The following is a 14,522-nucleotide window of genomic DNA, read 5'->3' on the forward strand; positions in this document are numbered from 1 at the left end:
CTTGTGTTCTTTGAATTCGATTTGATTGTGCTATACACTGTATTCAACCCCCTTCTATAGTGTGTGTGACCTAACAAGTGGTATCAGAGCCTATCTGTTAACACACAAACAGTTTAAGATCCAAAAACAATCATGTCTGAAGCAGAAACTCCAACCAAGCCCACCAAAACTGAAGAACCACCAAAGACTCAAATCCATAGTTGATATGAGGCTATTCGAGTTCCCATATTGAAGCCATCTGAATATCCCATATGGAAGGTGAGGATGACAATGTTTCTGGAAGCTACTGATCCAGAATATCTTGACAGAATCCATGAAGGACCTCACAAGCCAACAAAACTCGCTGTTGTAGTTGCAGGTGAAGGAGCAAAGTCTGTACCAAAGGAGAAGAGTGATTACACTACTGAAGATATCGCATCAATTGCTAAGGATGCTAAGGTACGACACTTGCTGCATAGTGCCATTGATAATGTAATGTCAAACATGGTAATTAACTATAAGACTGCAAAGGAGATATGGGATGCCTTGGAGACAAGGTGCCAGGGAACTGATTCGATTAAGAAGAACAGGAAGACAATACTCACTCAAGAGTATGAACACTTTGACTCAAAGCCTAATGAGTCATTGACTGATCTATATGACAGATTTGTCAAACTCTTGAATGATTTATCACTGGTTGATAAGGAGTATGATCTTGAAGATTCAAACCTTAAATTCCTGTTAGCTCTTCCTGAAAGTTGGGATTTGAATGCAACGATTATAAGAGACAACTACAATCTTAATGAAACAACTCTTGATGAAATTTATGGGATGCTCAAGACTCATGAACTTGAGATGGAACAAAGAAGCAAGAGGAAAGGAGGAAAGTCAAGGACAGTTGCTCTTAAGGCTGAAGAAGAATCCCCCAAGGCAGCTACCTCAAGTAAAGGCAAGGGAAAAGCGCTCATCACAAAGTCTGATACTGAGTCATCAAATTCTGATAGTGTTGATGACTCAGAAACTGAAAACTTGCCTGAGATGGATGCTGATGAAGAGATGATGAAGCTGTGTGCTCTTATGGTGAAAGGAATCACAAGGATTGCATACAGAAAGTTCAGGAAGGGAAAGAAGTTTTCCAGGAAAGGTGCAAGTTCTGATAAGAAGAATTTCAAAAAATCTGAAGGCAAAGGAGGGAAGTCTGACAGAGGAGATTACACAAATGTCAAATGCTACAACTGTGGTGAGAAAGGCCACATATCTCCTGACTGCAAGAAAGTGAAGAGTGACAAAGGCAAGGCTCTTGTCACAAAGAAGAAAAGCTGGACAGACACTTCAGATTCTGAAAGTGAGGAGAACTATGCCTTGATGGAAAATGCTGATATGGCAAATGCTAATAGCAGTTCTGAAGCTGCTGAGTTAAAGGCACCTCAAACTACTTATGCCTTTCATACTGATGATATTAATGAGTTGAGAAAATATCTTAAAACCATGTTCATTAGTTATAGAGATCAAACTTTAACATGTGAAATATTAACTTCTGGAAATCTTGCTTGTAAAAAGAGGAATGATTAATTAGAAAAAGAGTTAGTCATGTTCCATCAAACTCAGAAAGATAGAGATGATGCTTTCTATGTTAGGGATGAAGTACTTAAAATGAATGAATCTCTAAAAACTGAGTTAGAAAAGGAAAAAGAGATTATCAGGACTTGGACTAACTCTGGCAGAACAACTCAGAATTTGTTAAGTAGTGGAAACTGGAAAGAGGGCTTAGGTTATGAAGATGATAAGAATGATAAAGGAACTGTAAAAATTAAGTCTATAGTTGTTAAACAAAAGCCAAAGTTAAAACCTGTTAAGTTTGTAGCTGTAAAGTTTGATACTGAGAAATCAGAAGTTAAAGAGGAATTAACTTCGAACAAACTAAAACATGAAAAGACAACTGAAGTAAACGTAGGCTTAATGACGAAGCAGCTTAAGCATAAGCTGAAAGAAGTTAAGAATGTAAACAAGGTAAAGTCACTTAGGAAAAATAGGAATGGAAAGGAAGGTGTAAATGAAAGGAATGATTATAAGCCTGTTCCTCATGCTCCTAGAAAAACATGTCATAACTGTGGAAGTTCTAACCATCTGGCTTCTTTTTGCAGGAAGAATAAGAAAATAAACTCCTTACCTTCAAAGTCAGGAGTTAAGAGTCAGTCTGTTAGATATAGGCCACAAAATCCTTGTTTTCATTGTGGTAGTTTATGGAATTCCATTTATACTTGTAAGGAATATCATAGTTTGTACTATGATTATTATCAAATAAAACCTTCTTTAAAGAAAGTTAGCATTGTTCCTTCTAGTGTAAGTTATGATGCAAAGTCTGATAGTGTAAATGCTGATAAGAAAAATGTTAACATAAACTCTGATGCTAAATCGCTGCAAATGTTAACAAACTTAATAAGGCCAAAGGATCCAAGCAAGTCTGGGTCCTCAAAACTAATCATTAGCGGTCTTTGTGATTGCAGGGCGATAGGAAAAACATCCTAGTTCTGGACAGTCGATGCTCAGGACATATGACATGGAAATAAAGCCCTGCTATCAGACTTTGTGGAGAAGGCTGGCCCAAGTGTCTCTTATGGTGATGGCAACATTGGAAAAACACTGGGATATGGCAACATCAATCTTGGGAATTTCATAATTAAAGAAGTAGCTCTGGTCTCAGGACTTAAACACAATCTGCTGATTGTTAGTCAAATCTGTGACAGAAGTTATCATGTGGATTTCTTTGAAGAACACTGTGAAGTTGTAAGCAAATCTACAGGCAAAGTTGTTCTGAAAGGATACAGGCATGGTAACGTTTATGAAGCCAAGCTTTCAACAAGTAATGATGGTTCTGCAATCAGTCTGATGAGTAGAGCATCAATTGAAGAAAGCTGGAATTGGTACAAGAAACTCTCTCATTTAAATTTCAACAATATAAATGAACTAGTCAAGAAAGATCTTGTGAGAGGACTGCCAAAATCAGTATTTGCTCCCGATGGCCTTTGTAATTCATGTCAGAAGGCTAAACAAAGAAAACCTTCATTCAAGAGCAAGACTGAATCATCAATTCTTGAGCCTTATCACCTACTACATGTAGATCTATTTGGTCCAGTGAATGTCATGTCTATTGCAAAGAAGAAATATGTTATGGTCATAGTGGATGAGTTCACCAGATACACATGGGTGTATTTCTTGCACACAAAAAGTGAAACTGCATCAATCTTGATTGATCATGTCAAGCAACTAGATAAATTGGTCAAAGATTCTGTGAAGATCATAAGAAGTGATAATGACACTGAGTTCAAGAATTTGACAATGGAAGAGTTCTGCAAAGACCATGGAATCAAGTAGGAATTTTCTGCTCCTGGAACTCCAAAACAAAATGGAGTTATTAAAAGAAAGAATAGAACTTTCATTGAAGCTGCACGAACTATGCTTGATGAAGTAAAGCTACCAACCTATTTTTGGGCTGAAGCTGTGCAGACTGCTTGTTTTACTCAGAATGCAACACTCATTAACAAGCATGGAAATACACCATATGAGATGGTAAAGAAAAAGAAGCCAAATCTGAGGTATTTTCATGTATTTGGATGCAAGTGTTTTGTTCTTAAGACTCACCCTGAACAGCTATCCAAATTTGATTTAAAAGCCGATGAAGGAATTTTTGTTGGATATCCACTTTCCACAAAAGCCTTCAGAGTCTACAATTTAAGAACAAGGGTTTTCATGGAATCTATCAATGTTTCCTTTAATGATAAGAAGATTACTGGACTTGAAGATTTCAATGATCATGATCAGCTGATATTTGGAAATGAAGACTTAAATTCTGATACTGAAAATCCTGACAGTCTAAATCCTGATACTGCAAACTCTGATGGATTAAACTCTGATATTATTGAAACTGTGGTGACTACGCCAAAGGAAGATGCACCTGTGCAGGGAGGGCATACTGAAGATACAACCACATCTCAAGAAGCATCAGAACATACAAATGGCTCTTCAAGTTCTGATTCATCAAGTTCTGATAAGCCAAGTTTTGATAATTCTGAAAACTCAAATTCTGAAGGATCCAACTCAGAGAGCATAGTTTCAGGGGGAGCATCAGAAAATGTTGATCAAGATAGCATGGATCATGGGGGAGCATCCAGTTCTAGAGAAAACCTTCCATCTGCAAGGAAGTGGACTAAATCACATACACCTGACTTAATTATTGGAAATCCTGATACAAGTGTCAGAACTAGAACAGCTACTTCAAGTGAATGTCTCTATAATTCTTTTCTTTCTCAGACTGAACCAAAGAAAGTGGAAGAAGCTCTTCAAGATGCTGATTGGTTGCAAGCAATGCAGGAAGAGTTAAATGAATTTGAAAGAAACAAAGTCTGGACCCTAGTGCCAAGACCAAAGAACAGATCTGTTGTTGGTACAAAGTGGGTGTTCAGAAACAAAACTGATAGTGATGGCATAATTACAAGAAATAAAGCAAGGCTGGTTGCAAAAGGATATTCTCAACAGGATGGAATTGATTATGATGAAACATTTGCACCAATTGCTAGATTGGAAGCCATAAGGATATTTTTGGCTTATGCTGCTCACAAAAAGTTTACTGTCTTTCAAATGGATGTGAAAAGTGCTTTTCTCAATGGAGAATTGGAAGAGGAAGTATATGTTGAACAACCTCCAGGCTTTGTAGATCTCAAATATCCAAATCATGTCTACAGGCTTGATAAAGCACTTTATGGCCTTAAGCAAGCTCCAAGAGCATGGTATGAGACTTTAGCTCAGTTTCTTCTGGAAAGTGGATTTAACAGTGGAACTATTGACAAAACTCTGTTCTACCTCAACCATGGAAAGGACTTACTTTTGGTTCAGATATATGTTGATGATACCATCTTTGGTTCTACAAATGACAGACTTTGCAAGAAGTTTGCCAAACTAATGCAGTCAAGATATCAAATGAGTATGATGGGGGAACTTGGCTATTTTCTGGGCCTTCAAGTCAAGCAGAATGAAGAAGGAACTTTTATTTGTCAAACTAAGTACACCAGAAATTTGCTGAAGAAATTTGGAATGCAAGATTCTTCAAGTGCATCCACTCCCATGGCCACTACAACAAAATTGGATAAGGATACTGGTAAATCAGTAGATATTACTGATTACAGAGGTATGATTGGCTCTCTACTCTATCTAACTGCTAGTAGACCTGATATCATGTATGCTACCTGTCTTTGTGCAAGATTTCAAGCAGATCCAAGAGAACCTCACTTAACAGTTGTGAAAAGAATTTTTAAGTATCTTAAGGGAACAGCTGATCTGGGATTGTGGTATCCTAGAGAATCAGACTTTAAGCTAATAGGTTATTCATATGCAGATTTTGCAGGTTGTAAAATTGACAGGAAAAGCACAAGTGGAAGCTGCCAATTTCTTGGAGGCAGATTGGTTTCTTGGTTTAGCAAGAAACAAAAGTCAATTTCCATATCAACTGCAGAAGCAGAGTTCATTGCTGCAGGAAGCTGTTGTGCACAAATTCTTTGGATGAAGAATCAGTTACTGGATTATGGGTTAACATATTTTAAAATCCCTATTTACTGTGATAATCAAAATGCTATTGCTATGACAGGTAATCCAGTTCAATACTCAATGACAAAGCACATCAGCATAAGGTACCACTTCATAAGGGAACATATGGATGAAGGTACAGTGGAATTGCACTTTGTTCCAACAGATCAACAACTAGCAGATATCTTCACAAAACCACTGTGTGAAGCTACTTTACAAGATTGGTAAATGAACTTGGAATGGTTTCAGGTTCTTTCTCTAAATCTACTTAGTTTTTGTTCTGATGCATCAGATTTTATGATCAGCATTTACATATATTACTATCTTTGTGTATTCTGTGCTTAATTGAAAATTGCTTAAGTACTGATTGTTGTCTGATGTGCATTTCTAAACTCTGATAGCGATATGAATGTTTCTGTGATTGTTCAATCCAATGAGGACAAATATGCTAGATGCTGACCTAGTAGTCTTTAATATACTAACAAATCCCATGTTTGAGTAATTGTTTATGTGGAAATCTTTTAACACAAGCAAATTCTGATATTGAGCTTAGTTAAGTTTACTTTGCCTATCTTATTACTAAGTCAACGACTAGAATAGTGCTTCTCATCTGTTAAGTTATGATGTTAGTAAATCTTGTGAATGTACTAAGTGCTGATATGCCTCACTTATCAAGAGAAAAGAAAAAGAAATAAAAATCAGGTACTCGTTTGAGATCTAGAGTAAAAACTGTGGAAGGGAAGACCCAAGTGCATTTCTGGTATTAAGTAATATGCATCAGAAAAGCAAATAAATATTTTTCTTGGTGACTTTTCACACTCTATGATTACTGGAGAAATACTCCGATAATAGCATAAATTCTGATAAGCAGTCGTGACTCACTTACACTGAGAAGCCACTGTAAAATGGAATTTCAAAAGATGCATAAAATGAGCACAAAACAGTTGAGGTGGACTCATGCATGAACTCATTCTAAAGTAGACTTCAGAATCATGACAGATTTTGAGCAAAGTTCTCAGTTATGCCTTATTTTTATGATGTACTGAAGTGAATCAGACTTTAATCTTTATCTGATATTTAGCTTACTCCACACACATAAACTCCATATGAATGATGAAAATTACTATGGTGATAAATGTTGCTTTAGATGAACGTTTAATTGTCAGTTGCACAAATTTTGAGGACAAGTTATGATGGAATTTCTGATGATTATGTTCTGAAGAAATGAAATCAGAATTTTTGTGAAGAATTACAGAAATAGGCATTCATTTTTCGAGTTAAGAAATCATGTCTTGATGACTGTTAAGTTCTGATATAAGTCTAAGTTCTGATATTACACTCTGATTCTTTACTTGACTTATTTGTGGTTAAAATCTGAAACAGTCTTATTAAATTCAGAATATGTTTTGGTGAGATATTAACAGTCACTACAATTTGGGTTAGTGGTACACGTCTGTGCCCAGTAATATTTACTTGTTTTGTGTGCGCATTAAATCATGTTTTAAACATCCAATGGCTGTTTTTATTCTCATCAGTCTAGGGAGACGAGGTAGAATTAATTTTACCTATCACTATTCAATTTTCCTTTCATCTCTTGGCATTCTATTGGCTATATAAACCAACACCTCATTTCAGCCAACACATCTCTCATTTTCTCTCAAACTCTCAAACTCATTTCTTTTTCTCTCATCACAACCATGGTTCATTACAACTTAGCTCTGAACAATGAAACTTTCACTCTCACCATGAGGTGTACAGAATGGCAGCAGGAATGGCATGTTACTGCCATTCCTGATGAAATTTGGGAAACGGTTCCCCAAGAGGTCCTCATAGACCTCTTGTTTTCTACATGGACTACCATCGCCATCTTGAGCGACTGGAAGAGGAACGGCTAGAAGCTCTCCGACAGCAGGAGCGTATTATTCGTCTTGTTGTTCTTTTTGTTGAGTAGGAAGAAGAAATAATTTCTCCTACCTGTTTCTCTTCACCATCAACTTTTTCTGGCTTCTTAGCTTAGGATAGAAGCTGTTGATGTTAGGAATTGTAGCTTAGGACAATCTTGTACTTTTCATCATGTAATTTAAATTTCATGAAATGTATTTGCTCAATATATTAATGAAATTTTATATTTATGCAAGATTTTGTCTCTGAGTCGTTTGATATTTTGATGAATTTTTAAATCCTGATACTAACCATATTCTGATGACCTTTTTAGCTCTGATACAAATCAAGTTCTGATTCTGACGTGACAGTATTTATTTACTTGGTTTCTTTATGGTCATTCTCTCATTGGTCATATTTTATAGAGTATTGGTCTCGCAGTGAAAATAATTTATTAAGTGGGAACAGGTTTAAATTTTAAAATAAAACTGAACTACCTTGATTAATGGGATTACTTGGTAAGTGAAACGGTTTTTCCTTGAAAAACTGCATGTGATAAGTAATGATTACTGAATTCCCGTGCCCATTAATTATCCTTTACTGTTGCATGTCTGACAGGTGTACCAACGGTTACATTTTCTACCGTGTATAAGTAAAAGAGAGAAGAGATTGTAAAATCTTTTATTTACTTTCATATTTTATCTCTCTCTCTTTACTTTTATTCTCTCTCATCTACTAATGATTTTTCATACATACATTTTATCAAACACCTTACAGGCAACCTAATTTCTCAATTTTTCTTATGGCACCTAAGGATTTGATTATAGATGGAGCCAAGTTTGTACCCAACAACTATGCTGCAATCTTGAACAAGGCTGAAGCTCCATCTGATTTGCACTTTGTGCAAGATCTTCTAGCACACAGTGAGATTGGGTATGCGTTGACCCAACCTCCAGTCATTTTGATCTTCAAGCCAACAAGTTCTGACGTTCTGGTGGACTGGGCATTTTGATAATGGTGGTGCTACTGGTACTCCAAGCATTATTTTTGAAGTGAATGATGTTGAGCATGTGGTAACTCCTGGAGCAGTTCGTAAAGCTCTCCACTTACCAGAAGGCTGCACTTTTTCAACAACGGAGGAACCTGTTCTACAGTAGCTCATGGCCAATTTGGGTTATGAGAAGAGTTTGGCCAAGCTTGGACAGTTGAAAAGGGCACATATCAGGAAGAAATGGAGCTTTTTCTTCGACTGCATCACTAAGGCATTCGCCAATAAGTGTTCCAACTTTGATGCCATTCCAATTATGAGTCAGCACATCGGGTATGCTATTATTCACCAAACTCACTTTGATTTCGCAAGTGATGTGCTAGGTTTTATAGGGGATAGGATGACAGAAGATATGAATGTAGTGTACTTTGCTAGATTCTGTCAGCTTATATATAACTTCTGTTGTGCTGATGAACCCCAACCTACCACTTACTTAATTCCACCCTTTAAGCTTGCAAAACGAGCTTTTAATGACTTGATAAATGTTGACCTTAAGAAAAAGGTGGTTAGACCCTTACAAATACCTCAGTCTGCAAAAAAGATCCTGGTAAATGCTGATCTTCACACCTACATATCTATTTACCCTGATGTTCAACCCACCAGCACATCCCAGACACCACAACAACACTCAGAACACAACACACATACACCTCAACCGACTCAACATTCTATCAGAACATATTTCAAACCTTCACAGATATCTCAACCTTCATCATCAGCACATACTGTGAGGCCTTCATCTTCAAAGCCCAAGAGGACAAAGACTGTACCTCAAACACAACAGAAGAGAAGGAGGATTGTTCTGAGAGATGAGTCAGACAGTGAGGAATAGATTCCTGTATCAGAACCTGTTATCAAAGAAGCTGAGAAGGTCTCTTCTCAGAAGGATACTGGAATTGGGGGTTCTAAGCTTCTCAAAAGGCTTAGAAGGATGTATTCTGATTAAACTCCCAAGGTATCTCCACCTTCAAAGAGATACAAGAAACAGAGAGCACACAGGAACAAGGCTCAGCCAGTTTCAGAGGATGAGGAAGCAGCAGCTCAGGAAGGAGATCAGGAATCTCTGATCTCAAAAGAGCCAGAATTTGCTGAAGCTACTGCATCTACACATCCATTGTCACCAACTCAAGAAACTGCTCAAGATAAAGTATCTATACCACCTGTGTCTCCTATAACTGAACCAGTATCTACTGCAGACCCAGGTACAAGTGCTGAGATTGATATTCACAACCTAATTGTGCCTGAGGTTCTCTATTTAGAAGCTCCACCAGCTCAAATCAATCCATCAACAACACCAACACCTGATGCTGATAAAACTCCAGAATTGTCTACAACACCTTCTCTGCATCTAGACATTAAAAATCAGACTATAGGTGAGCATCAGAATATGACCGTTAATCAGAACTTGGAAGCAGATCAGCACTTAGAGGCTGATGATGAAGCATCCATAGCTTCTCATACTGTTCTTGTATCAGAAGATGCTGAAGCTGATGACTCTGTAAGTTCTGATGCTGCAAATGTTGATGCTACTGGTAATGCTGCTATAAATTTAGATGCTGATGCAGCTGGTCCTTCTGGACATGCACCTCTGAAAGCTCCTTTAAAGGCTGAAATAGTCAAAAAGTTTGTTACAGGGGAAGCACCGGTACCTTGGAGTGAAACTCCTAGAGGACAGGAGTGGACTAAGGAGTGGAACTCAGTTACCTTTGTTCCTTCTGAAAAGATTCTTTCTGATCATTTGGCCAAAGCTGATGAGTTGTTAGTCAATGAAGATTTCAAGACACGGCTAAGAGTTACTGTACTTACTACAAGGCACCTTCAAGGTCAACAGTCTATAACTCAGGCCAAGGTGGACAAGATTCAAGAAACCTTAATGCAGCAAGATACACTTGTCAAGCTGGACAAGAAAAGGTTTTTCAAACCTTCCTTTGACCAAATTACCAATATTGAGAAAACCCAAGAGAAGCAACAGTCTTAGATTGATGAAATTTTGAAAAATCAAGCTTCTCAGCAATCTCAACTCAATGAGATTCAATCCTCAGTGGAATTGCTTCTCTATCTTCTTTTACCTGCTGATGCCAAAAAGAGGGAGAAAGTAATTAAGTCCAAATGCAAACCTGACAAGACACTGAAGAAAAAGGATGATGGTAATGACCCGGGAAACTCTGGAATGGGTGAAGGTCGTGGTCAAGGTGGAGGTCTCTCATCAAGTAGAGCTGGAACTACAAGTCATAGAACAAGTTCTGATACTGGGAGAAGAATAACTTCTGATACTGGTAAAAGGATAAGTTCTGATGAACTTTTGGATCTTGATGAAGAAATTTCAAGACAGTTATTTCTGAAAGAAAATCCAGGAATGGACTTTCAGAGTCTAATAGAAGAAGAAGCTAGACTTAAGTTAGAAAAGGTCAACTCCAAATCTGAAGCTTCTGTTGTTAAGAAGAAACTTCATACGGCTAAAGGCATTTTGATAAAAGAAAGGACAAATCTTGTGGCAACAAAGGCCAAATCACAGTTGTAGATAGATCCAAGGTCCAAGGGCAAAGAAAAAGTTGGTGAACCTGTAAAGGTTTATGTGCCTCATGTGGATGAAGAAATTTCTGTTGAAGATGCTGATCTTACTCTGACTTCAAGGAAGATTTATAAGACAACCTCTGACATGGCTCAAGTTGTTCAGATTAAAGATATAGTTAGTTCTGATATAACAATGAAGCAAGCAACCTCTGACATAGCTCAAGTTGACTTAATATTAGAACATAAGTCAAAGGAAACCTCTGACATTGCTCATGTTAAATCCTCAAAGTTACTCCTACCAGGATTCACTAAAGCCAAACAGACCCAACCTTTGAAGACTGCAGCAAGTGGTTTTGAAGCAAGAGTGGTTACTGGAAAGGAAGCAAGAGATAAATCTGGATTGGGTAGTGCTGATGAAAGAAGAGTGTAGAACACAACCAATGATCCAACTTCCTTAAATGAACCAGGTATTGGAGCAACTCCTGAAAGATTGAATCAACTAGAATCTGTACAGATGGTTTCCCATACCTTCTTGAAAGAACACATCTTGTTATATTTTATGACAGATGGAAGGGTTTACCATATAAGGGAGAATATTATACCACTGAAGTATTTTGAGGAACTAGAACATGTTTTATTCTTACTTCAAGTGAATGACAGAATAACAGAAAGTGTTACAAACTATTTAAAGACTCAAATTCAGAGATAGAAAAGGCTTTATTCTGTAAAGTCTGACAGTACATACTGTCCAAAGTACAGAGATCACAAGGGTGATATTGTTGATATGAAGCCTAATACTGCACAGATCAGAACATATCTTGGTATTAAGGGACTTGAATTCAATCTAGAGTCTGACAAAGCCTATATCATAAGACTGGATTAGGAGTTGAGAAAAGCAAAAATAAATGATCTCAGGGCTGCTATCTTACAAACTGGTGAAGATACTGCAGAACTCAAAGATGCTAAAAGGAGGATGATTGGTGAACTTAGATATGCTGAGAGATGTTTGTTAAAGAACTATCTCAAAACAACTCCTGACATCAAAGAGATCAGAAAGTGAAGCCAAGTCAAGATCTACAACTGCTCAAATTCTGATATGTATACAGACTGAAGTTATTATCAAAAGTTAAAGTTGGTAAAGCTTTAAGGACTGTAAGTTGTAGTTATCTAGTCAAATTCTCATGCATTTGTACTTAATGTTTTTGACATCATCAAATATCTGGTAAACTTGTATATTATGCTAATTTACAAGTTGGGGGAGATTGTTAGATATATTTGATAATTTCATGTCTAATATGATTTATGTTTAGTTTTCAGATCTTACTTAAACAGGACTAATCAGTACTTGACTGAAATCAGCACTTATACTGAAGTCAGAACTTAAGTTATCAGTACTTAAGATTCAGGAGATATTTATCAGGAGATAATATCAGGACTTAAAGGAAACTTTCAGATAAGGAAGGCTGCTGATTGAAAGGAAAGAAGATCAAGACAAACGTAAGAAGAGATATGCATGAAGAAGGATTTATGTGAAGAATGGAATACTTGGAAGAAAAGATAACTGATTGATATATTTTAAGAAGCAGAATTATATTCCATATCAATTAGCGATTATCTTGTAACTGTGTAGTATATAAACACAGACATAGGGTTTACACTATAACTGTTATCATTATCGAGAATATTATTCATTGTAACCCTAGCAGCTCTCGTGATATTTGTTCATCACTAAGAGAGGACAGTTCCATATTGTAACATAGTTTATTATATTGAATAAAGTCTGTTTTCTATTACTTATGTTCTTTGAATTCGATTTGATTGTGCTATACACTGTATTCAACCCCCTTCTACAGCGTGTGTGACCTAACAATAAGATTTTCAAAAAAAAAGTGAACATAAGATTAGTAATAACCTCTTGTTAGAAATACTCGGCGATAAAAACAAGATTTTATATGAAATGTAATGGTACATCGACGCAGCTTAAGGATCGTGACATAAGGCGTCCTAATCATGATCTAGAATAATTTTGATAAGGTTCAGGTTGAAAGGGACAAGGAGTTTACTTATGAGAAAATTTTGGAATTTTTTTTTAAAACTGAACACGAGATAAAGGCTATAGTAAAATTGATCTAAGGCCATGATTGAGAAATCTATTATCATCAAGGAAAGCCCAATATGGTGGCCGACACTTTAAGTAGGAAAAGATATGTTGAGGATGACAAATCTCAGAAAAACTGATGAGAAGGATCGCATAAAAAGAACGCTTTATTACTTAACAAGAAGACTTAAAGATGCCAAAAAATGTAAACGGATATTAGTCATGACAGAATATGAAAAAGGATGTCATTGAGTAGGTAAGTAAGTATTCGACATGGTTAAAAATGAAAATGGAAAGGCGAGGGTTAAAATTTTGGCGATAACGACTTGTAGATGACCCAAATAGGAGTAAGAGTTAATTATAATAAATTTTGAAGGAGGATTATCAAGAACCAAGTTAGCCGTCGTGCTGTTTGAGGATTTTGAGTGATAGATCAAATAAGACCACTTACTTTATTATGCAAATGATAGATGTCCACTCTATAAAATTGTTATGAACGTGGAAGAGATAATTGGGACAGAGAGACCCTGTGACGACTGCGCCACGCAAGGACCCAAGATTTAATTAACAGGACTATTTCCCAAGATATTTTGTGAAATAGGACGGACAGAGGAATGACTTAGAGTTCTCAAGTCGACAAGTAGAATGAGAGGACTATCCTGACCATTGAAGATACGTCTAGCGGCTTACTTTTTTTTGGAACGGTTTGGGGAATCGCCTATTGTTAACAGATAATTCGTGTAGATGTACTTACCACGCTAGCATACAAAAAATAGTCGTCGATATCCCTTACGAAGGACAACGTGGAATAATGAAGGATGTCATTTTCAGAGCTGATAGAAGGCAAAGAAGATCGTACACGCCCTATAAAGGCCACTGGTAGCAGATACCAATAAACGTGAATACGTCTAAGGCGCTAGAGAGAATAACAAGTACGACCCAGAAGGTATCGTAGTACTATAGATATTATACGGGGAATGATTAAAGAAGTCCGACCGATGACGGAAGCTGAACACTCCACGATCCTAAAACGTGTCAATCAATTGCGTATGAAATGGTGCTTCCTTCAAGATGGCAACAGGATAATGACGTGCCTTACGTTACTACGGGAAGAAATGTTAAATCTAGTGCTAAGCGTGTAGCAGGAGACGAGCGTGTAGAAATGCAACAAGAACTTCTTACATGACTTAATTGACAGAGAGGATGCGCCAAAATGGGAAAACGTTAAGGACTGAAACTCTAGCACTAATAGGAGCGATATAAGAGAAACGAATAAGTTGAAGGATGATTCCAAAAACCAGGAGATGCGCTAATCGTCCATATTATCAATATTTAAGGGAAATGAAGTGACCAGCCGACGTTAATCGAATTACCGATAATAACAAGTTATCATACAGGCATTGGAACGGCTACCAAGTTTTG

This window comes from Apium graveolens, chromosome 6, assembly GCF_009905375.1.
Source record: "Apium graveolens cultivar Ventura chromosome 6, ASM990537v1, whole genome shotgun sequence".
Lineage (NCBI taxonomy): Eukaryota > Viridiplantae > Streptophyta > Magnoliopsida > Apiales > Apiaceae > Apium > Apium graveolens.